This window comes from Arachis hypogaea, chromosome 12, assembly GCF_003086295.3.
Source record: "Arachis hypogaea cultivar Tifrunner chromosome 12, arahy.Tifrunner.gnm2.J5K5, whole genome shotgun sequence".
NCBI lineage: Eukaryota > Viridiplantae > Streptophyta > Magnoliopsida > Fabales > Fabaceae > Arachis > Arachis hypogaea.
The window spans coordinates 85190557-85216244 of record NC_092047.1 but is presented as its reverse complement, the minus strand read 5'-3'; the positions used below and the strand labels follow the sequence as shown (position 1 = coordinate 85216244).

The 25688-nt window shown below is 38.5% G+C and overlaps 3 non-coding genes across 3 annotated transcripts; 1 reads left to right on the top strand and 2 right to left on the bottom strand.

The window, feature by feature from the left end:
- Window positions 1–1631: 1631 nt before the first annotated feature.
- Window positions 1632–1739, bottom strand: LOC112731208 (small nucleolar RNA R71). Its single transcript, XR_003166996.1, has one exon. It is a non-coding gene; the product is annotated as a small nucleolar RNA R71 (small nucleolar RNA).
- Window positions 1740–7386: 5647 nt separating this feature from the next.
- LOC112731312 (small nucleolar RNA R71) lies at window positions 7387–7494 on the top strand. The gene has a single exon (XR_003167096.1). It is a non-coding gene; the product is annotated as a small nucleolar RNA R71 (small nucleolar RNA).
- A 9202-nt stretch (window positions 7495–16696) lies between these two features.
- Window positions 16697–16804, bottom strand: LOC112731494 (small nucleolar RNA R71). The gene has a single exon (XR_003167268.1). It is a non-coding gene; the product is annotated as a small nucleolar RNA R71 (small nucleolar RNA).
- Window positions 16805–25688: the final 8884 nt, after the last annotated feature.

Sequence of the window (25688 nt, the reverse complement as noted above, 5' to 3'; positions counted from 1 at the left end):
GTTCTTGATGTTCATCATGATCTTCATAGTGTTCTTGGTGTTCATCTTGACATTCATAGCATTCTTGCATGCATTCCTTGTTTTGATTCAAAAATAAAAGAGAAAAACATGAAAATGATGTTTTTAATTTTTCTCTTGCATCATAAAAATTCAAAAATCAAAAAAATATCTTTCCCTTTTTCTCTCATCAAATTCGAAAATTTGAGTTGACTTTTTCAAAAATTTTTAAAAATCAAGTTGTTTCTTATGAGTCAAATCAAATTTTCAATTTGAAAATCTTATCTTTTTCAAAATCTTTTTCAAAAATCAAATCTTTTTCAAATTTCTTAGTTATTTTCGAAAATTCCAAAAATATTTTTCAAAAATCTTTTTCTTATTTTTATCTCATAATTTTCAAAAATAACATAATCAATTAATGTTTTGATTCAAAAATTTCAAGTTTGTTACTTACTTGTTAAGAAAGATTCAAACTTTAAGTTCTAGAATCATATCTTGTGATTTCTTGTGAATCAAGTCATTAATTGTGATTTTAAAAATCAAATCTTTTTTTTTTAAAACTAATTTCTATCATATCTTTTCAAAAAAATCTTCTCATCTTATCTTTTTCAAAAATTTGATTTCAAAATATCTTTTCTAACTTCCTAACTTCTTATCTTTTCAAAATTTGTTTCAACTAACTAACTAACTTTTTGTTTGTTTCTTATCTTTTTCAAAACCACCTAACTAACTCTCTCTCTCTAATTTTCGAAAATATCTTTCCTCTTTTTCAAAAAATATCTTTTTAATTAACTAATTATTTTAATTTTTAAATCTTAATTCTCGAAAATTACTAACATTTTTCAAAAACTATTTTCAAAAATCACTAACTCTTTTTCAAAAATTATTTTCGAAAATTCCTTCTCTCTCATCCCCTTCTATTTATTTATTCATCTACTAACATCTCTTCCTCACACCACCAAAAAAATCCGAACCCTCTCTTTCTCTGAGTTCAGATTTTTTTCTTCTTTTCTTCTACTAACATAAGGACCTCTATACTGTGGTATAAAGGATCCATATTATTGTTATTATTTTTTTTTCTGTGCCCTCTTCTTTGTCATATGAGCAGGAGCAAGGACAAGAATATTCTTGTTGAAGCAGATCCAGAATCTGAAAGGACTCTGAAGAGAAAACTAAGAGAAGCTAAAATACAATAATCCAGAGATAACCTTTCAGAAATTTTCGAACAGGAAGAGGAGATGGCAGCCGAAAATAATAATAATGCAAGGAGAATGCTTGGTGACTTTACTGCACCTAATTCCAATTTACATGGAAGAAGCATCTCCATTCCTGCCATTGGAGCAAACAACTTTGAGCTGAAACCTCAATTAGTTTCTCTGATGCAGCAGAACTGCAAGTTTCATGGACTTCCATCTGAAGATCCTTTTCAGTTCTTAACTGAATTCTTGCAGATATGTGATACTGTTAAGACTAATGGAGTAGATCCTGAAGTCTACAGGCTCATACTTTTCCCTTTTGCTGTAAGAGACAGAGCTAGAGTGTGGTTGGACTCTCAACCCAGAGATAGCTTGAACTCTTGGGATAAGCTGGTCACGGCTTTCTTAGCCAAGTTCTTTCCTCCTCAAAAGCTGAGCAAGCTTAGAGTGGATGTTCAGACCTTCAGACAGAAGGAAGGTGAATCCCTCTATGAAGCTTGGGAAAGATACAAGCAGCTGACCAAAAAATGTCCTTCTGACATGCTTTCAGAATGCACCATCCTGGATATATTCTATGATGGTTTATCTGAGCTATCAAAGATGTCATTGGATACTTCTACAGGTGGATCCATTCACCTAAAGAAAATGCCTGCAGAAGCTCAAGAACTCATTGACATGGTTGTTGATAACCAGTTCATGTACACTTCTGAGAGGAATCCTGTGAATAATGGGACGCCTATGAAGAAGGGAGTTCTTGAAATTGATACTCTGAATGCCATATTGGCTCAGAACAAAATATTGACTCAGCAAGTCAATATGATTTCTCAGAGTCTGAATGGAATGCAAGCTGCATCCAACAGTACTCAAGAGGTATCTTCTGAAGAAGAAGCTTATGATCCTGAGAACCCTGCAATAGCAGAGGTGAATTACTTAGGTGAACCTTATGGAAACACCTATAACTCATCATGGAGAAATCATCCAAATTTCTCATGGAAGGATCAAAAGCCTCAACAAGGCTTTAATAATGGTGGAAGAAACAGATTTAGCAATAGCAAGCCTTTTCCATCATCCACTCAGCAACAAACAGAGAATTCTGAGCAGAACCCCTCTAGCTTAGCAAACTTAGTCTCTGATCTATCTAAGGCCACTGTGAGTTTCATGAATGAAACAAGGTCTTTCATTAGAAAATTGGAAGCACAAGTGGGCCAGCTGAGTAAAAGGATCACTGAAATCCCTCCTAGTACTCTCCCAAGCAATACAGAAGAGAATCCAAAAGGAGAGTGCAAGGCCATTGACATAACTAAATTGGCCGAACCCAATGAGGGAGAGGAGGACGTGAATCCTAAGGAGGAAGACCTCCTGGGACGTCCAGTGATCAATAAGGAGCTTCCCTCTGAGGAACCAAAGGACTCTGAGGCTCATCTAGAGACCATAGAGGTCCCATTAAACCTCCTTATGCCATTCATGAACTCTGATGAGTATTCCTCTTCTGAAGAGAATGAGGATGTTACTGAAGAGTAAACTGCCAAGTTTCTTGGTGCAATCATGAAGCTGAATGCCAAATTATTTGGTATTGAGACTTGGGAAGATGAACCTCCCTTGTTCACCAATGAACTAAGTGATCTGGATCAACTGACATTGCTTCAGAAGAAACAGGATCCTGAAAAGTTCATAATACCTTGTACCATAGGCACCATGAGCTTTAAGGTTCTGTGTGACCTTGGTTCAGGAATAAACCTCATGCCCCTCTCTGTAATAGAGAAACTGGGAATCTATGGGGTGCAAGCTGCTAAAATCTCATTAGAGATGGCAGAAAATTCAAGAAAACAGGCTTATGGACAAGTAGAGGACGTGTTAGTAAAGGTTGAAGGCCTTTACATCCCTGCTGATTTCATAGTCCTGGATACTGGAAAGGAAGAGGATGAATCCATCATCCTAGGAAGACCTTTCCTAGCCACAGCAAGAGCTGTGATTGATGTGAACAGAGGAGAATTGATCCTTCAATTAAATAAGGACAACCTTGTGTTTACAACTCAAGGATCTCTCTCTGCATCCATGGAGAGGAAGCAGAAAAAGCTTCTCTCAAAGCAGAGTCAAACAAAGCCCCCACAGTCAAACTCTAAGTTTGGTGTTGGGAGGCCACAATCAAACTCTAAGTTTGGTGTTGAACTCCCATATCCAAACTCTAAGTTTGGTGTTGGAGAGTCTCAACAATGCTCTGAACATCTGTGAGGCTCCATGAGAGCCCACTGTCAAGCTATTGACATTAAAGAAGCGCTTGTTGGGAGGCAACCCAATTTTTATTTATCTAACAATATTTTTCTTAGTTATATATCTTTATAGGTTCATGATCATGTGGAGTCACAAAATAAATATAAAAATTAAAAACGGAATAAAAAATAGCAGAAGAAAAATCACACCCTGGAGGAAGCACCTGCCTGGCGTTCAACGCCAGAACAGAGCATGGTTCTGGCGCTGAACGCCCAAAATGGGCAGCATCCTGGCGCTGAACGCCCAGAACAAGCATGGTTCTGGCGTTCAACGCCAGAAATGGCAACAAATGGGCGTTGAACGCCCAAAATGGGCACCAACCTGGCGCTGAACGCCCAGAGTTGTGTGCAAGGGCATTTTACATGCCTAATGGGTGCAGGGATGTAAATCCTTGCACCTCCGGATCTGTGGACACCACAGGATCACCTCAAGATCTGTGGACACCACAGGATCATCTCAGGATCTGTGAATCCCACAGGATCCCCACCCACCTCACCCTCTCTCTCTCCATTCAGGACCATCCCTTCTGTTTTTCATTCACCACTCACATCCATACACACATCCCTCCATCCCCTCCATATCTTCTTCTTCTTTTTCTATTCTTTCTTCTTTTGCTCGAGGGCGAGCAACATTCTAAGTTTGGTGTGGTAAAAGCAAAGCTTTTTGTTTTTTTCCATAACCATTGATGGCACCTAAGGCCAAAGAAACCTCTAGAAAGAGGAAAGGGAAGACAAAAGCTTCCATCAAGGGTCTATAGCTCAATGGTAGAACATTTGACTGCAAATCAAGAGATCCCTGAGATACCTCAGGAGATACATTTTCTTCCACACAATTATTGGAAGCAACTAAGGGTGGAATATCAAGAGCACTCCATCATCCTTCATGAAATTAGAGAAGATCAAAAAGCAATGAGGGAGGAGCAACAAAGACAAGGAAGAGACATAGAAGAGCTCAAGGACATCATTGGTTCCTCAAGAAGGAAACGCCACCATCACTAAGGTGGATTCATTCCTTGTTCTTATTTCTTCTATTTTTCGTTTTCTCTATGATAAATGCTTATCCATGTTTGTGTCTTCATTACATGATCATTAGTAGTTAGTAACTATGTCTTAAAGTTATGAATGTCCTATGAATCCATCACCTCTCTTAAATGAAAAATGTTTTAATTCAAAAGAACAAGAAGTACATGAGTTTCGAATTTATCCTTGAACTTACCTTAATTATATTGATGTGGTGACAATGCTTCTTGTTTTCTGAATGTATGCTTGAACAGGGCATATGTCTTTTGAAGTTGTTGTTTAAGAATGTTAAATATGTTGGCTCTTGAAAGAATGATGACTAGGAGACATGTTATTTGATAATCTGAAAAATCATAAAAATGATTCTTGAAGCAAGAAAAAGCATCAAAGAACAGAGCTTGCAGAAAAAAAAATAGGCGAAAAAAAATAGAAAGAAAAAGAAAAAGCAAGCAGAAAAATCCAAAAGCTCTTAAAACCAAGAGGCAAGAGCAAAAAGCCAATAACCCTTAAAACCAAAAGGCAAGGGCAAATAAAAAGGATCCCAAGGCTTTGAGCATCAGTGGATAGGAGGGCCTAAAGGAATAAAATCCTGGTCTAAGCGGCTAAACCAAGCTATCCCTAACCATGTGCTTGTGGTGTGAAGGTGTCAAGTGAAAACTTGAGACTGAGCGGTTAAAGTCAAGGTCCAAAGCAAAAGAAGAGTGTGCTTAAGAACCCTGGACACCTCTAATTGGGGACTTTAGCAAAGCTGAGTCACAATCTAAAAAGGTTCACCCAATTATGTGTCTGTGGCATTTATGTATCCGGTGGTAATACTGGAAAACAAAGTGCTTAGGGCCACGGCCAAGACTCATAAAATAGCTGTGTTCAAGAATCATCATACTGAACTAGGAGAGTCAATAACACTATCTAAACTCTGAGTTCCTATAGATGCCAATCATTCTGAACTTCAATGGATAAAGTGAGATGCCAAAACTATTCAAGAGGCAAAAAGCTATAAGTCCCGCTCATATGATTGAAGCTCTGTTTCATTGATAGTTTGGAATTTATAGTATATTCTCTTCTTTTTATCCTATTTGATTTTCAGTTGCTTGGGGACAAGCAACAATTTAAGTTTGGTGTTGTGATGAGCGGATAATTTATACACTTTTTGGCATTGTTTTTAGTATATTTTTAGTAGGATCTAGTTACTTTTAGGGATGTTTTCATTAGTTTTTATGTTAAATTCACATTTCTGGAATTTACTATGAGTTTGTGTATTTTTCTGTGATTTCAGGTATTTTCTGGCTGAAATTGAGGGACTTGAGCAAAAATCAGATTCAGAGGTTGAAGAAGGACTGCTGATGCTGTTGGATTCTGACCTCCCTGAAATCAAAGTGGATTTTCTAGAGCTACAGAACTCGAAATGGCGCGCTTCCAATTGCATTGGAAAGTAGACATCCAGGGCTTTCCAGCGATATATATTAGTCCATACTTTGGCTAAGAATAGATGACGCAAACTGGCGTTCAACGCCAGCTCTCTGCCCAATTCTGGCGTCCAGCGCCAGAAAAGGATCCAAAACCAGAGTTGAACGCCCAAACTGGCACAAATGCTGGCGTTCAACTCCAAGAAGGACCTCTACACGTGCAACACTCAAGCTCAGCCCAAGCACACACCAAGTGGGCCCCGGAAGTGGATTTATGCATCAATTACTTACTTCTGTAAACTCTAGTAGCTAGTTTATTATAAATAGGACCTTTTACTATTGTATTAGACATCTTTCGATTATATTTTGATCTATTGATCATGTTTGGGGGCTGGCCACTCGGCCATGCCTACCCTCTATTCACTTATGTATTCTCAACGGTAGAGTTTCTGCACTCCATAGATTAAGGTGTGGAGCTCTGCTGTTCCTCAAAGATTAATGCAAAGTACTACTGTTTTCTATTCAATTCACCTTATTTCGCTTCAAAGATATTCATTCGCACTTCAATCTGAATGTGATGAACGTGACAATCATCATCATTCCCTATGAACGTGTGCCTGACAACCACTTCCGTTCTACATTAGATTGAATGAGTATCTCTTAGATCTCTTAATCGGAATCTTCGTGGTGTAAGCTAGAATGATGGTGGCATTCAAGAGAATTCGGAAGGTCTAAACCTTGTCTGTGGTATTCCGAGTAGGATTCAATGATTGAATGACTGTGACGAGCTTCAAACTCGCGATTGCCGGGCGTAGTGACAGACGCAAAAGGATAGTAAATCCTACTCCAGCATGATCGAGAACCGACAGATGAATAGTCGTGCCGTGACAGGGTGCGTTGACCATTTTCACTGAGAGGATAAGATGAAACCATTGACAAGGGTGATGCCTCTAGACGATTAGCCGTGCCGTGACAGGACATTTGGATCATTTTCCCGAGAGAAGACCAAAAGTAGCCATTGACAATGGTGATGTATCACATAAAGCCAGCCATGGAAAGGAGTAAGACTGATTGGATGAAGATAGCAGGAAAGCAGAGGTTCAGAGGAACGAAAGCATCTCTATTCGCTCATCTGAAATTCTCACCAATGAATTACATAAGTATTTCTATCCTTTATTATTTATCTTTTAATTATCTAATCCAATCACATTTAACCCTACCTGACTGAGATTTGCAAGGTGACCATAGCTTGCTTCATACCAATAATCTCCGTGGGATTCGACCCTTACTCACGTAAGGTATTACTTGGACGACCCAGTGCACTTGCTGGTTAGTTGTGCGAAGTTGTGAACCATGGTATTGGCATCATGTTTTTGGCGCCATTACCAGGGAAAGAAAGAGCGATGAATTTTATATAATCAAAGTGTAATCACAATTTCTGCGCACCACTAATTCAGACAGACCATCATAGAATATATCCAGGATAGTCCATTCTGAAAGCATGTCAGAAGGACACTTTTTGGTCAGTTGCTTGTATCTCTCCCAAGCTTCATAGAGGGATTCTCCTTCTTTCTGTCTGAAGGTTTGAACATCCACTCTAAGCTTACTCAGCTTTTGAGGAGGAAAGAACTTGGCTAAAAAAGCCGTGACCAGCTTATCCCAAAAATTCAGGCTATCCTTGGGTTGAGAGTCCAACCATATTCTAGCTCTGTCTCTTACAGCAAAAGGGAAAAGCATGAGCCTGTAGACTTCAGGATCTACTCCATTAGTCTTAACAGTATCACATATTTGCAAGAATTCAGTTAAGAACTGAAAAGGATCTTCAGATGGAAGTCTATGAAACTTGCAGTTTTGTTGCATCAGAAAAACTAGTTGAGGCTTAAGCTCAAAATTGTTTGCTCCAATGGTAGGGATGGAGATGCTTCTTCCATGTAAATTGAAATTTAGTGCAGTAAAGTCACCAAGCATCTTCCTTGCATTGTTATTATTTTCGGCTGCCATCTCCTCTTTCTTTTCAAAAATTTCTGTAAGGTTGTCTCTGGATTGTTGTATTTTAGCTTCTCTCAGTTTCCTCTTCAGAGTCCTTTCAGGTTCAGGGTCTGCTTCAACAAGAATGTTCTTGTCCTTGCTCCTGCTCATATGAAAAAGAAGGGAACAGAAAATAATAATAGGGATCCTTTTTACCACAATATGGAGGTTCCCTTGTTGCTAGTAGAAGAAGAAAGGGAATAAGAGTGAAGAAGAATGGATAATCCAAACACAAGGGTGAGGATAGGAGCAAAGATATGAGATGAGGAGAAGTGTTAGTAAGTAATTAAATAAATAGAAGGAGATGAGGGAGAGGGAATTTCGAAAATTAATTTTTGAAAAGAAGTTGATGATTTTTGAAAATTAAAGGAGAATTAAAATTAAAATTAAAATTTAAACAATTAATTAACTAAAAAGAATTTTTGAAAAAGAGGGAGGTATTTTCGAAAATTAGAGAGGGATAGTTAGTTAGGTAGTTTTGAAAGAGATAAGAAATAAATAAAAAGTTAATTAGTTAGTTGAAACAAATTTTGAAAATCAATTTTTAAAAGATAAGAAGATAAGAAGTTAGAAAAGATATTTGAAAAAGATATGATATTGAAAGATATGATTAGAAAGATTTGATTTTGAAAAAGATAAGATAAAAAAATATTTTTGAAGAGATATGATTGAAATTAGTTTTGAAAAAGATTTGATTTTTAAAATCACAATTAATGACTTGATTCACAAGAAATCACAAGATATGATTCTAGAACTTAAAGTTTGAATCTTTCTTAACAAGTAAGTAACAAACTTGAAATTTTTGAATCAAAACATTAATTGATGATGTGATTTTTGAAAATATGATAGAATAAGAAAAAGATTTTGAAAATATTTTGAAAATGATTTTTGAAATTTTCGAAAATAAATAAAAAAATGGAAAAGATATGATTTTTGAAAAAAATTTTAAAAAGATAAGATATATTATTATTTTTTTTTGAAACAAATTTTTTTATTTTTGAATTTTTATGATGAGAGAGAAAAACACTAAAAATGTGCAATGCATGGAAATTTTAAATCAAAACAATGAATGCATGCAAGGATGCTATGAATGTCAAGATGAACACCAAGAACACTTTGAAGATTATGATGAACATCAAGAACATATTTTTGAAAAATTTTTTATGCAAAGAAAACATGCAAGACACCAAACTTAGAAATTTTTAATGTTTAGACACCATGGATGCAAAAATGCACATGTAAAACAAGAAAAGACACAAAACAAGAAAACATCAAGATCAAACAAGAAGATTTACCAAGAACAACTTGAAGATCATGAAGAGCACTATGAATGCATGAATTTTTCGAAAATTTTATGCAAAATTTAAAACATGCAATTGACACTAAACTTAAAATTGACTCAAGACCCAAACAAGAAACACAAGAATATTTTTGATTTTATGATTTTCTAATTTTTTGTGGATTTTTTCGAAAATTAATGTGAAAAAGAAAAATAAGGATTCCAAAAATTTTAATATGAATTCCAGGAATCTTGCACTCTTAGTCTAAAGCCTCAGTCCAGGAATTAGACATGGCTCACTAGCCAGCCAAGCTTTCAATGAAAGCTCCGGTCCAAAACACTAGACATGGCCAATGGCCAGCCAAGCTTTAGAAGATACAAATCAGTCATACAATAACAAATTTGATTAGCAACAAATAGCTTACTCTTGTAATGATGATTTGGAAGCCTCAGTCCAAATGAATTTAGACATGGCTTTACAGGTAGCCCGGCTTCAACATGCTTCATGAAACACTAGAATTCATTCTTAAAAATTCTGAAGAAAAATATATTTTATTTTTTTTTTTGGAAATTTTTTCGAAAATTAAAAGAATAAAAACAAAAACTTAAAATTAAAATAAAGTTACCTAATCTGAGCAACAAGATGAACCGTCAGTTGTCCAAACTCGAACAATCCCCGGCAACAGCGCCAAAAACTTGGTGCATGAAATTGTGATCCCCGGCAACGGCGCCAAAAACTTGGTGTGCGAAATCGTGATCATTCCATTCCTTGGTAACGGCGCTAAAAACTCAATACGCACGTTCATGATCTTATATCTATTTCACAACTTCGTACAACTAACCAGCAAGTGCACTGGGTCGTCCAAGTAATAAACCTTACGTGAGTAAGGGTCGATCCCACAGAGATTGTCGGCTTGAAGCAAGCTATGGTCACTTTGTAAATCTCAGTCAGGCGGATTCAAATGTATAAAGAGATTATAGTGAACGAAAATTAAAATAGGATAGGGATACTTATGTAATTCATTGGTGAGAATTTCAGATAAGCATATAGAGATGCTTTCGTTCCTCTGATCTCTGCTTTCCTGCTGTCTTCATCCAATCAATCCTACTCCTTTCCATGACAAGCTTTATGTAGGGCATCACCGTTGTCAATGGCTACATCCCATCCTCATGTGAAAATGGTCCAATGCGCTGTCATTGCATGGCTAATCATCTGTCGGTTCTCGATCATACTGGAATAGGATTTACTATCCTTTTGCGTCTGTCACTACGCCCAGCACTCGCGAGTTTGAAGCTCGTCATAGCCATCCCTTCCCAGATCCTACTCGGAATACCACAGACAAGGTTTAGACTTTCCGGATCTCAGGAATGGCCATCCATGGGTTCTAACTTATACCACGAAGACACTAATATCTCGGACTCGGTCCCCTGTATTAGATATCCAAGAGATATCCATTCAATCTAAGGTAGAACGGAAGTGGTTGTCAGGCACGCGTTCATAAGTTGAGAATGATGATGACTGTCATGATCATCACATCCATCATATTGAAGTGCGAATGAATATCTTAGAAGTGGAATAAGTTGAATTGAATAGAAAAACAATAGTACTTTGCATTAATCTTTGAGGAACAGCAGAGCTCCACACCTTAATCTATGGTGTGTAGAAACTCTACTGTTGAAAAATACATAAGTGAAAGGTTCAGGCATGGCCGAATGGCCAGCCCCCATGATCTAAGAACTAAACGTCCCAAGATGTCTAATACAATAGTAAAAAGTCCTATTTATACTAAACTAGCTACTAGGGTTTACAGAAGTAAGTAATTGATGCATAAATCTACTTCCGGGGCCCACTTGGTGTGTGCTTGGGCTGAGCTTGAAGTTTACACGTGCAGAGGCTTCTTTTGAAGTTGAACGCCAAGTTGTAACGTGTTTTTGGCGTTCAACTCTGGTTCGTGACGTGTTTCTGGCGTTTAACTCCAAACTGCAGCGTAGAACTGGCGTTCAACGCCCTTTTGTGTCATCTAAACTCGGGAAAAGTATAGACTATTATATATTTCTGGAAAGCCCTGGATGTCTACTTTCCAAAGCCGTTGAGAGCGCACCATTTGGAGTTCTGTAGCTATAGAAAATCCACTTTGAGTGCAGGGAGGTCAGAATCCAACAGCATCAGCAGTCCTTCTTCAACCTCTGAATCTGATTTTTGCTCAAGTCCCTCAATTTCAGCCAGAAAATACCTGAAATCACAGAAAAACACACAAACTCATAGTAAAGTCCAGAAATGTGAATTTAACATAAAAACTAATAAAAACATCCCTAAAAGTAACTAGATCCTACTAAAAACATACTAAAAACAATGCCAAAAAGCGTATAAATTATCCGCTCATCAATTCTCTTCCTGTATTTTCACATGACCATATGGTGAAGCTCTAATAACCACAAACGGTCCTGACCACTGGGATTTCAACTTCCCAGGAAAGAATTTGAGCCTTGAATTATATAGAAGGACTCTCTGTCCTAGTTCAAAGACCCTGATGGCAATCTTCTTGTCATGTAGTAGCTTGTTCTCTCCTTATAGAGCTTGGCATTCTCATAAGCTGAATATCTGAATTTATCAAGCTCGTTCAATTGAAGCATTCACTTAATTCCTGCAGCTTCTGAATCAAGATTCAGGTACCTGATTGCCCAGTAAGCCTTGTACTCCAGCTCAACTGGCAAGTGACAGGCTTTGCCATAGACCAACTGATATAGGGACATGCCAATTGGAGTCTTGTACGCTGTCCGGTATGCTTAGAGAGCATCATCAAGCTTCCTAGACCAGTCCTTTCTTGAAATACTGACGGTCTTCTCTAGAATCCTCTTAAGTTCCCTGTTGAAAACTTCAACCTGTCCACTTGTCTAAGGGTGATAGGGGGTTGTCACCTTACGACGGACTCCATATCTATGCAGAAGAGAGTCCAGCTGTCTGTTACAGAAGTGACTTCCTCCATCACTAATGAGTGTCCTTGGGACACCAAACCGGCTAAAGATATATCTCTGAAGAAAGCTCATTACCACCTTGTCATTATTGGTGGGTAGAGCCACAACTTCCACCCACTTAGACACATAGTCAACTGCCACTAGAATATAGTTGTTTGAATTTGAGGGTGGGAGAGGTCCCATAAAATCAATACCACACACATCAAACAACTCAACCTCAAGAATCCCCTGCTGTGGCATTTCATGGTTGGCAGGGAGATTCGTGAACTTTGCACATCTATCACAGTGCTTCACGAATTCTTTAGAATCTCTAAAGAGAGTCGGCCAGTAAAACCCGCTCTGAAGGACCTTTGTAGCTGTCCTTTCACCACCAAAATGGCCTCCATAATCAGAACTATGACAGTGCCAAAGAATCTGTTGTGTTTCTTCATCTGGGACACATCTTCGGATGATGCCATCTGAACACCTTTTAAAGAGGTATGTGATGAGCGGATAATTTATACGCTTTTTGGCATTGTTTTCAGTATATTTTTAGTATGTTTTAGTTAGTTTTTATTACGTTTTTATTAGTTTTTATTTAAAAATCACATTTCTAGACTTTACTATGAGTTTGTGTGTTTTTCTGTGATTTCAGATATTTTCTGGCTGAAATTGAGGGACCTGAGCAAAAATCTGATCCAGAGGCTGAAAAAGGACTGCAGATGCTATTGGATTCTGACCTTCCTGCACTCAAAGTGGATTTTCTGGAGCTACAGAGACCTAATTGGTGCGCTCTCAATTGCGTTGGAAATTAGACATCTTGGGCTTTCCAGAAATATATAATAGTCCATACTTTACTCAAGATTTGATGGCCCAAATCGGTGTTCCAAGTCAGCTTAAGAATTCTAGCGTCAAAACGCCAGAACTGGCACAAAAGCTGGAGTTAAACGCCGAAACTGGCACAAAAGCTGGCGTTTAACTCCAAGAAAAGTCTCTACATGTGAAAGCTTCAATTCTCAGCCCAAGCACACACCAAGTGGGCCCAGAAGAAGATTTCTGCATTAATTACTTATTTTTGTAAACCCTAGGCTACTAGTTCTCTATAAATAGGACCTTTTACTATTGTATTTTCATCTTGGTTCTTCAGGTTCCCTCTCTGGGGCCAAAGCCAATGACCACCATTATCACTTTTGTATTTTCAATGGTGGAGTTTCTACACACCATAGATTAAGGTGTGGAGCTCTGCTGTTCTTCATGAATTAATGCAAAGTACTACTGTTTTTCTATTCAATTCACGCCTACTTCTTCTCTAAGATATTCATTCGCACACAAGAACATGATGAATATGATGATTATGTGACACTCATCACCATTCTCACCTATGAACGCGTGCCTGACAACCACTTCCGTTCTACATGCAAACAAGCTTGAATGTGTATCTGTTGGGTTTATAATCTAAGATTAGAACCTTCTTGGTATAGGCTTGAATTATTGGCGGTCATTCTTGAGATCTGGAAAGTCTAAACCTTGTCTGTGGTATTCCGAGTAGGATCTGGGAAGGGATGACTGTGACGAGCTTCAAACTCGCGATTGTTGGGCGTGTGACAGACGCAAAAGGATCAATGGATCCTATTCCAACATGATCGAGAACCGACAGATGATTAGCTGTGCGGTGACAGCACATTTTCACTGAGAGGACGGGAAGTAGCCATTGACAACGGTGATGCCCAACATAAAGCTTGCCATGGAAGGGAGTATAAATGATTGGAAGAAGTCAATGGGAAAGTAGAGGTTCAGGAGGAACAAAGCATCTTCATACGCTTATCTGAAATTCTCACCAATGAATTACATAAGTATCTCTATCTTTATTTTATGTTTTATTCATCTTTTAATTATCAATCCTCCATAACCATTTGAATCCGCCTGACTGAGATTTACAAGATGACCATAGCTTGCTTCAAGCCGACAATCTCCGTGGGATCGACCCTTACTCGTGTAAGGTTTATTACTTGGATGACCCAGTGCACTTGCTGGTTAGTTGTGCGGAGTTGTGATAAAGAGTTGAGATTACAATTGTCGTACCAAGTTGTTGGCGCCATTGATGATCACAATTTCGTGCACCAAGTTTTTGGCGCCGTTGCCGGGGATGGAACGAACAAAAATTTCGCATTTGTTTCCGGTAACATCAGTGCCAAGTTTTTGGTCAGGCAACAACACCAAGTTTTTGGTGCCGTTGCAGAGGATTGTTCGAGTTTGGACAACTAACGGCTCATCTTGTTGCTTAGATTAGGTAATTTTATTTTATGTTTAAGCTTTTTACTTTTTATTTTCGAAAATTTTTTTCAAAAATACAAAAATTTTTTTTCTATTTTGTTCTTCAGAGTTTTTAAGAATGAATTCTAGAGTTTCATGATGATCTGTTGAAGTCTGGCTGGCTGTGAAGCCATGTCTAATCTTATTGGACCGAGGTTTCAACTTATCATCACAAGAGCTTGTTGATTTCTATCAATTTTGCTGTTGTTAGCAATGATCTGCTAAAGCTTGGCTGGCCATTGGCCATGTCTAGTGTTTTGGACCGAAGCTTTCATTGAAAGCTTGGCTGGCTAGTAAGCCATGTCTAATTCCTGGACCGGAGTCTTAGACTAGCATTGCAATGATTCTTGGAACTCTTATTAAAAATTTTGAGTCCCTTTATTTTCTTTTCCACTCAATTTTCGAAAAATCACAAAAAAAAAATTTATAAAACCATAAAAATAAAAAATATTTTATGTTTCTTGTTTGAGTCTAATATCAATTTTTAAGTTTGGTGTCAATTGCATGTCTTTATTTTTCTTGCATTTTTTTGAATATATGCATTATGTTCTTCATTGATCTTCAAGTTGTTCTTGATGATTTCAGTGCTCTGATCTTTAATTTCTCTTATTCTGTGTCTTTTGTTGTTTCTTACATACATTTTCAAATTGTTATAGTCCTTAGTATACAAACTTCTAAGTTTGGTGTCTTGCATGCATTGTTTATTTGATCTTAGTTGCAATTCTATTGTTTCTCATCATTAAAAATTCAAAAAATTTTTAAAATTGTGTCTTTTCAATTCAATAACATAGAAAATTGAAGATTCAGAACATTCAGCAGAGGAATTACACAGAAAAAGCTGGGCATTCAAAACGCCCAGTGAAGAAGGAAAACTGGCATTTAAACACCAGCCAGGGTACCTGGCTGGGCGTTAAACGCCCAAAAAGGTAGCATTTTGGGCGTTAAACACCGCCAGAATGGATGCCATTCTGGGCGTTTAACGCCAGGAGGACACTAGAGGGAAGATTTTGTTTTTAATTAAAATCTTTTTCAAATTTTCATAATTCTTCAAAATCAAATCTTTTTCAAATCATATCTTTTCAATCATATCTTTTCAAAATCAATTTCTTTTCAATTTTTTTATTTATTACTATTTTCAAAAATCCTTGCTACAATTAATAATTTAATTCAAAATTTTCTAGTTGTTACTTGCCTATTAAGAAAGGATCAAAAGTTTTAATTCTAGAATTATATCTTCTAATTTCTTGTTAGTTAAGTAATCAACTTTAATTTTAAAACTTTCTCTTTTTAATTTGATTTTCAATCATATCTTCTCAATCATATCTTTTCAATCACATCTTTTTCAAAATTAAGTTTCAATCATATCTTTTTGATTTCTAATTTCAAAATCCTTTTCAAAAATCACTTAATTTCTTTCCCAATCTTAATTTTCGAAAATCCTTTACCAAATTTTCAAAATTTCTTTTAATTATTTCAAAATCTTTTACTTTAATTTCAAAAATTCTTCCCCTCTTCTCACATCCTTCTATTTAAGGACTAACACTCCTCCACTATCTACAATTCGAACTCTATCCCTCTTGATAAGTTCGAATTCTTCTCTTTCTACCTCCTCCTTCTATTTTTCTTTTCCTCTAACACCTCAAGGAATCTCTATACTGTGACATAGAGGATTCCATACTTTCTTCTTCTCTCTTTCATATGAGTAGGAGTAAGGACAAAGACATTCTGGTTGAGGCTAATCCTGAACCCGAAAGGACCTTGAAGAGAAAGCTGAGAGAAGCTAAAGTACAACTCTCTGTAGAGGACCTAACAGAGCTTTTCAAACAAGAAGAAGCCATGGCAGCCGAAAACACCAACAATGCAAGAAAGGTGCTTGGTGACTTTACTGCACCCACTCCCGACTTCTATGGAAGAAGCATCTCTATCCTGGCCATTGGAGCAAACAACTTTGAGCTTAAGCCTCAACTAGTTTTTCTAATGCAACAGAATTGCAAGTTTTATGGACTTCCATTGGAAGATCCTCATCAGTTCTTAGCTGAATTCTTGCAAATCTGTGACACTGTCAAGACTAATGGGGTTGATCCCGAGGTCTACAAGCTTATGCTTTTTCCCTTTACTGTAAGAGACAGAGCTAGAACATGGTTGGATTCACAACCTAAAGAAAGCCTGAACTCTTGGGAAAAGCTAGTCAATGCCTTCTTGGCAAATTTCTTTCCACCTCAAAAATTGAGCAAGCTTAGAGTGAAAGTCCAAACCTTTGGACAGAAGGAAGGTGAATCCCTTTATGAAGCTTGGGAAAGATACAAGCAATTGATCAGAAGGTGTCCTTCTGACATGCTTTCAGAATGGAGCATCATAGGTATCTTCTATGATGGCCTGTTTGAACTGTCCAAGATGTCATTGGACAACTCTGCTGGAGGATCTCTTCATCTGAAGAAGACGCATGCAGAAGCTCAGAAACTCATTGAGATGGTTGCAAATAACCAATTCATGTACACTTCTGAAAGGAACCCTGTGAATAATGGGACAAATCAGAAGAAAGGAGTTCTTGAGATTGATACTCTGAATGCCATACTGGCTCAGAATAAAATATTAACTCAGCAAGTCAATATGATTTCTCAAAGTCTGTCTGGAATGCAAGCTGCACCAGGCAGTACTAAGGAAGCTTCCCCTGAAGAAGAAGCTTATGATCGTGAGAACCCAGCAATGGAAGAGGTGAACATGGGAGATTCCTATGGAAACACTTACAATCCTTCATGGAGAAATCATCCAAATCTCTCATGGAAGGACCAACAGAGGCCTCAATAAGGCTTCAATAACAATAATGGTGGAAGAAACAGGTTTAGCAATAGCAAGCCTTTTCCATCATCTTCTCAGCAACAGACAGAGAATTCTAAGCAAAACCACTCTGACTTAGCAACTGTAGTCTCTGATCTAATTAAAACCACTCAAAGTTTCATGACTGAAACAAGGTCCTCCATTAGAAATTTGGAGGCACAAGTAGGTCAGCTGAGTAAGAAAGTTACTGAACTCCCTTCTATTACTCTTCCAAGCAATACAGAAGAGAATCCAAAAGGAGAGTGCAAGGCCATCAAGATGACCCACACGGCCGAACATGGAGAGGAGGAAGAGGCAGTGATCTCCACTGAGGAAGACCTCACTGGACGTCCACTGGCCTCCAAGGAATTCCCTCATAAGGAACCATGGGAATCTGAGGCTCACGCTGAGACCATAGAGATTCCATTGAATTTACTTCTGCCATTCATGAGCTCTGATGAGTATTCCTCCTCTGAAGAGGATGAATATGTTACTGAAGAGCAAGTTGCTAAGTACCTTGGAGCAATCATGAAACTAAATGCCAAGTTATTTGGTAATGAGACTTGGGAGGATGAACCCCCCTTGCTCACCAAAGAACTGGATGATTTGACTAGGCAGAGATTACTTCAAAAGAGACAGGATCCTGGAAAGTTCTCAATACCTTGTCCCATAGGCACCATGACCTTTGAGAAGGCTCTGTGTGACCTAGGGTCAAGCATAAACCTCATGCCTCTCTCTGTAATGGAGAAGCTAGGGATCCTTGAGGTACAAGCTGCAAGAATCTCACTAGAGATGGCAGACAATTCAAGGAAACAAGCTTATGGACTTGTAGAGGATGTCTTGGTAAAGGTTGAAGACCACTATATCCCTGCTGATTTCATAATCCTAGACACTGGGAAGTGTATGGATGAATCCATCATCCTTGGTAGACCCTTCCTAGCCACAGCAAAAGCTGTGATTGATGTAGACAGAGGAGAATTAGTCCTTCAAGTGAATGAGGAGTCCCTTGTGTTTAAGGCTCAAGGATGTTCCTCTGTAACCATGGAGAGGAAGCATGAAAAGCTTCTTTCAATGCAGAGTCAAACAAAATCCCCACATTCAAACTCTAAGTTTGGTGTTGGGAGGCCACAACCAAACTCTAAGTTTGGTGTTGAGAGGCCATCATCATGCTCTGAGTATCTGTGAGGCTCCATGAGAGCCCACTGTCAAGCTACTAACATTAAAGAAGCGCTTGTTGGGAGGCAACCCAATTTTATTTATTCTCCATTGTTATTTTAGGTTTTCTGTAGGTTGATGATCATGTGAAATCACAAAAACAAGTGAAAAAATAAAAATAGAATAAAAAAACAGAATGAAAAATAGCACACCCTGGAGGAGAAACTTGCTGGTGTTTAAACGCCAGTAAGGGTAGCAGAATGGGCGTTAAACGCCCAGTCTGGCACCATTCTGGGCGTTTAACGCCAGAAATGGGCACCAGACTGGCGTTTAACGCCAGAAAAGGGCAAGAAGCTGGCGTTAAACACCAGAAATGGGCAGCAGCCTGGCGTTTAATGCGAGGATTGGCAGCAAGGGGGTGTTTTGCACGCCACATGGTGCAGGGATGAGAAATCCTTGACACCTCAGGATCTGTGGACCCCACAGGATCCCCACCTACCTCATCTCTCTCTCTCTTCTTCACTCATTCACCAATCACCTCAATACCTCTTCCCCAAAAACCCCTCACCTATCAAATCCTACCCTCTTCTCCATAAACCCTTCACAACCCACATCCATCCATCATAAATCCCACCTACCTCACCATCCAAATTCAAACCACTTTCCCTCCCAAACCCACCCATACATGACCGAACCCTACCCATCTCTCCACCCCTATATAAACCCATCTTCACCCCCTCATTTTCACACATCATCCATACATCTTCTTCCCCTTGGCCGAATCACTCCCACTTCTCCATCTCTTCCATTTTTCTCTTCTTCTCCGTCCTTCTTTCTTCTTTTGCTCGAGGACGAGCAAACCTTCTAAGTTTGGTGTGGTAAAAGCGTTGCTTTTTATTTTTCCATAACCATTTATGGCACCTAAGGCCGGAGAAACCTCTAGAAAGAGGAAAGGGAAGGCAAAAGCTTCCACCTCTGAGTCATGGGAGATGGAGAGACTCATCTCAAGGGTGCATCAAGACCACTTCTATGAAGTTGTGGCCAAGAAGGTGATCCCCGAGGTCCCTTTTAAGCTCAAAAAGAATGAATATCCGGAGATCCGACATGAGATTCGAAGAAGAAGTTGGGAAGTTCTCACCAACTCCATTCAACAAGTCGGAATCTTAATGGTTCAAGAGTTCTATGCCAATGCATGGATCACCAAGAACCATGATCAAAGTGTGAACCCAGACCCAAAGAATTGGCTTACAATGGTTCGGGAGAAATGCTTAGATTTTAGTCCGGTGAATGTAAGGTTGGCATTCAACTTGCCCATGATGCAAAGAGATGCACACCCCTACACTAGAAGGGTCAACTTTGATCAAAGGTTGGATCAAGTCCTCATAGACATTTGTGAAGAGGGCGCTCAATGGAAGAGAGATTCAAGAGGGAAGCCAGTTCAACTAAGAAGGCATGACCACATGCCCGTGGCTAGGGGATGGTTGGAGTTTATCCAACGCTCAATCATTCCCACTAGCAACTGGTCTGAAGTTACTATAGACCGAGCCATCATGATTCATAGCATCATGACTAGAGAAGAAGTAGAAGTTCATGAGGTTATCTCCCAAGAACTCTACAAGGTGGCGGACATGCCCTCTACCTTGGCAAGGTTACCCTTCCCTCACCTCATTTGTCACCTCTGCAATTCAGCTGGAATTGACATAGAGGAAGACATCCTCATTGATGAGGATAAGCCCATCACTAAGAAAAGGATGGAGCAAATAAGAGAACCTCACCATGAGCATGAGGAAATTCCTCATCATGAAATCCCTGACATGCCTCAAGGGATGCATTTTCCTCCACAAAACTATTGGGAGCAAATCAACACCTCCCTAGGAGAATTAAGTTCTAACATGGGACAACTAAGGGTGGAGCACCAAGAGCATTCCATCTTCCTCCATGAAATTAGAGAAGACCAAAAAACCATGAGAGAGGAGAAACAAAGGCAAGGAAGAGACATTGAGGAGCTCAAGCACTCCATAAGATCTTCAAGAGGAAGAACAAGCCGCCATCACTAAGGTGGACCCGTTCCTTAATTTCCTTGTTCTTTATTTTCTGTTTTTTTTTCAAAAAATATGCCTTATGTCTATTTATGTTTGTATCTTTATTACATGATCACTAGTGTCTAAGTGTCTATGCCTTAAAGCTATGAAAATGAATCCATCACCTTTCTTAAAATGAAAAATGTTTTAATTGAAAAAGAATAAGAAATACATGAATTTTGAATTTTAAAGCAGTTTAATTATTTTGATGTGGTGGCAATACTTTTTGTTATCTGAATGAATGCTTGAACAGTGCATATGTCTTTTGAATTTGATTGTTTATGAATGTTAAAAATGTTGGCTCTTGAAAGAATGATAGAAAAAGGAGAAATGTTATTGGTAATCTGAAAAATCATCAAATTGGTTCTTGAAGCAAGAAAAAGCAGTGAATACAAAAAAAAAAGAAAAAGAAAAAGCAAGCAGAAAAAGCCAATAACCCTTTAAACTAAAAGGCAAGGGTAAAATAAAAAGGATCCAAGGCTTTGAGCATCAGTGGATAGGAGGGCCCACAGGAATAAAATCCTGACCTAAGCGGCTAAACCAAGCTGTCCCTAACCATGTGCTTGTGGCGTGAAGGTGACAAGTGAAAACTTGAGACTGAGCGGTTAAATTCGTGGTCCAAAGCAAAAAGAGTGTGCTTAAGAGCTCTGGACACCTCTAATTGGGGACTCTAGCAAAGCTGAGTCACAATCTGAAAAGGTTCACCCAGTTATGTGTCTATGGAATTTATGTATCCGGTGGTAATACTAGAAAACAAAATGCTTAGGGTCACGGCCAAGACTCATAAAGTAGATGTGTTCAAAAATCAATATACTTAACTAAGAGAATCAATAACACTATCTGGATTCTGAGTTCCTATAGATGCCAATCATTCTGAACTTCAAGGGATAAAGTGAGATGCCAAAACTGTTCAGAAGCAAAAAGCTAAAATGCCCCGCTCATCTAATTAATACTGATCTTCATAGATGTTTTTGAAATTCATTGTACATTCTATTCTTTTTATCCTATATGATTTTCAGTTGCTTGGGGACAAGCAACAATTTAAGTTTGGTGTTGTGATGAGCGGATAATTTATACGCTTTTTGGCATTGTTTTCAGTATGTTTTTAGTATGTTTTAGTTCGTTTTTATTATGTTTTTTTTTAAAAATCACATTTCTGGACTTTACTATGAGTTTGTGTGTTTTTCTGTGATTTCAGGTATTTTCTGGCTGAAATTGAGGGACCTGAGCAAAAATCTGATCCAGAGGCTGAAAAAGGACTGCAGATGCTGTTGGATTCTGACCTCCCTGTACTCGAAGTGGATTTTCTGGAGCTACAAGAATGCAATTGGCGCGCTTTCAATTGCATTGGAAAGTAGACATCCTGGGCTTTTCAGCAATATATAGTAGTCCATACTTTGCCCAAGATTTGATGGCCCAAACTGGCGTTTCAAGTCAGCTTAAGAATTCTGGCGTCAAAATGCCAGAACTGGCACAAAAGCTGGAGTTAAACGCCCAAACTGGCACCAAAGCTGGCGTTTAACTCCAAGAAAAGTCTCTACATGTGAAAGTTTCAATGCTCAGCCCAAGCACACACCAAGTGGGCCCGGAAGAAGATTTCTGCATTAATTACTTATTTCTGTAAACCCTAGGCTACTAGTTCTCTATAAATAGGACCTTTTACTATTGTATTTTCATCTTGGTTCTTCAGGTTCCCTCTCTGGGGCCGAAGCCAATGACCACCATTATCACTTTTGTATTTTCAACGGTAGAGTTTCTACACACCATAGATTAAGGTGTGGAGCTCTGCTGTTCTTCATGAATTAATGCAAAGTACTACTGTTTTTCTATTCAATTCACGCCTACTTCTTCTCTATGATATTCATTCGCACACAAGAACATGATGAATGTGATGATTATGTGACACTCATCACCATTCTCACCTATGAACGCGTGCCTGACAACCACTTCCGTTCTACATGCAAACAAGCTTGAATGTGTATCTCTTGGGTTGCTAATCTAAGATTAGAACCTTCGTGGTATAGGCTAGAATTATTGGCGGTCATTCTTGAGATCCGGAAAGTCTAAACCTTGTCTGTGGTATTCCGAGTAGGATCTGGGAAGGGATGACTGTGACAAGCTTCAAACTCGCGATTGTTGGCCGTGTGACAGACGCAAAAGGATCAATGGATCCTATTCCAACATGATCGAGAACCGACAGATGATTAGCCGTGCGGTGACAGCGTATTTGGAACATTTTCACTGAGAGGACGGGAAGTAGCCATTGACAACGGTGATGCCCAACATAAAGCTTTCCATGGAAGGGAGTATGAATGATTGGAAGAAGACAATGGGAAAGCAGAGGTTCAGGAGGAACAAAGCATCTTCATACGCTTCTCTGAAATTCTCACCAATGAATTACATAAGTATCTCTATCTTTATTTTATGTTTTATTCATCTTTTAATTATCAATCATCCATAACCATTTGAATCCGCCTGACTGAGATTTACAAGATGACCATAGCTTGCTTCAAGCCGACAATCTCCGTGGGATCGACCCTTACTCGCGTAAGGTTTATTACTTGGACGACCCAGTGCACTTGCTGGTTAGTTGTGCGGAGTTGTGATAAAGAGTTGAGATTACAATTGTGCGTACCAAGTTGTTGGCGCCATTGATGATCACAATTTCCTGCACCAGTATGGTTCCTCCCAAATGTAGTACTTGGCATCAGTCAATGGCTCTTTACTTGTTGCCTACTGTACTCCCTTGGGATAAAATTCATGGCCTTATAATTTGCAATGTCTGCAAACCATGGAGCCTGCTGAATGAGGAACAATTTCTCATTCGAAAACGTCTCAGTCACAGCTGTGGGTGGTTAAACTCCTGCTTTAGGCTCAATTTTGGAAAGATGGTCAGCCACTTGATTTTTTTACCCTTTTCTATCTTTTATCTCAATATCAAACTCTTGAAGGAGCAACACCCATCTTATTAATCTTGGTTTAGAATCCTGCTTGGTTAGAAGGTACTTCAAAGTAGCATGATCAGTATAAACAATAACCTTAGAACCAAGTAATTAGGACCTAAACTTATCAACAGCATACACAACAACTAATAATTCCTTTTCTGTAGTTGTGTAATTCTTTTGAGCATCATTTAGCACACGACTGGCATAATAAATGACATGTACGAGCTTATCATGCCTCTGTCCTAAAACAGCTCCTATAGCAAAATCACTAGCACCACACATTAATTCAAATGGTAAATCCCAGTCAGGGGGAGCTATAATGGGAGCAGAGGTAAGGTTTGCTTTCAGAGTTTCAAAAGCATGCAGACAATCAGAATCAAAGATAAAAGGAACATCAGCAACTAACAGGTTGCTTAAAAGTTTAGCAATTTTAGAAAAATCCTTTATAAATCTTTTATAAAATCCTGCATGACCCAAGAAACTTCTGACTGCCTTAACATTAGTTGGTGGTGGTAATTTTTCAATTACCTCCACTTTTGCTCTATCAACTTCAATTCCCTTACTTGAAATCCAGGATCCAAGAATAATACATTTTGTAACCATAAAATGACATTTTTTCCAATTTAAAACAAGGTTTGATTCTTGACACCATTTCAAGACAAGAGATAAATGCTTAAGGCAGGATTCAAAAGAATTACCGAAGACAGAAAAGTCATCCATAAATACCTCAATAAACTTTTCAACTATATCAGAAAAAATTGAAAGCATACACCTTTGAAAAGTTGGAGCATTGCAAAGTCTAAAAGGCATTCTTCTGTAGGCAAATACTCCAAAGGGGCATGTGAATGCTGTCTTCTCTTGATCTTGAGGGTCCACTACAATTTGGTTATATCCAGAATAGCCATCTAGAAAGCAATAAAATGCATGACCAGCTAACCTCTCAAGCATCTGATCAATGAAAGGCAAAGGGAAATGATCCTTCCTTGTAGCAGTGTTGAGCCTCCTGTAGTCTATACACATTCTCCATCCTGTGATTTTTATGACTCCTGAGCACTGAAATAAGCACCTCTTCCTCTTCAGGCTTCAGGGAAGAGCTAATAATCACTGGATAGAAATCATTTTCACCCAAGAACACATATTTCAGAGAAGGAGGTAAAGGTTTGAGCTCAAGCTTGGGGACTTCCTCCTCCTTTATTGGCGTGTTCATCAACTCTTTTTGGGGTGGTGAATCATCAACTTCAACTAATTCATATTCAGAAATAGAATCCAAAACATCATCAAGTACCTCAGCTTCCAGTACTTCTTGAACAAGTGGTTCAATAACATCTATTTTCATACACCCCTCAGAATCATTAGGGTGCTTGAGGGCTTCAAAAACATTTAGGACCACCTATTCTTCATTGACCCTTAGGGTTAATTCACCCTTTTGCACATTAATCAGAGCTCTACCTATAGCTAAAAAGGGTCTACCAAGTATAATAGAGGGTTTTACCTCCTCTTCCATGTCTAATATAACAAAATCAGTAGGAAAAATAAATGGTCCTACTTTCACAAGTAAATCCTCAACAACACCCACAGGTAATTTAATAGAAAGATCAGCAAGTTGAAGAGAAATACGAGTGGGTTTTACCTCTTCAATTTGAAGCTTTTTCATCACTGAAATTGGCATGAGATTGATGCTAGCTCCAAGATCACATAAAACTCTCTGAATGGTGACATCTCCAATGGTGCAAGGAATCACAAAGCTCCCTAGATCTTGCATTTTCTCAGGAAGTTTATGTTGAATAATAGCACTGCATTCCTTGGTTAACACCACGGTTTCTTGCTCCTTCCAATTCCTATTGTTAGTCAACAATTCTTTCATAAATTTAGCATAAAGGGGCATTTGCTCAAGAGCCTCTGCAAAAGGAATGTTGATTTGTAGCTTCTTGAAGACATCTAAAAATTTAGAGAATTACTTTTCTTTGGAATCCTTTTGAAGTCTCTGAGGATATGGCATTTTTGGCTTGTATTCAGGAGCCTTTGGCAATGTAGGATAAGTGTCAAGAGAGTCAGGGAATGGGTTGTCTGCACGCTTTGGAGGGGCGTGCTCCACTTCTTCCTTCTTTTCCTTTGGAGCTTCCTTTTCAACTAGCTCTTCATTGGCCTTTGTCTCAGAGCCAGCTGTTTTACCACTTCTCAATTGAATAGCCTTGCAATCTTTTCTTGGGTTCACCACTGTATCAC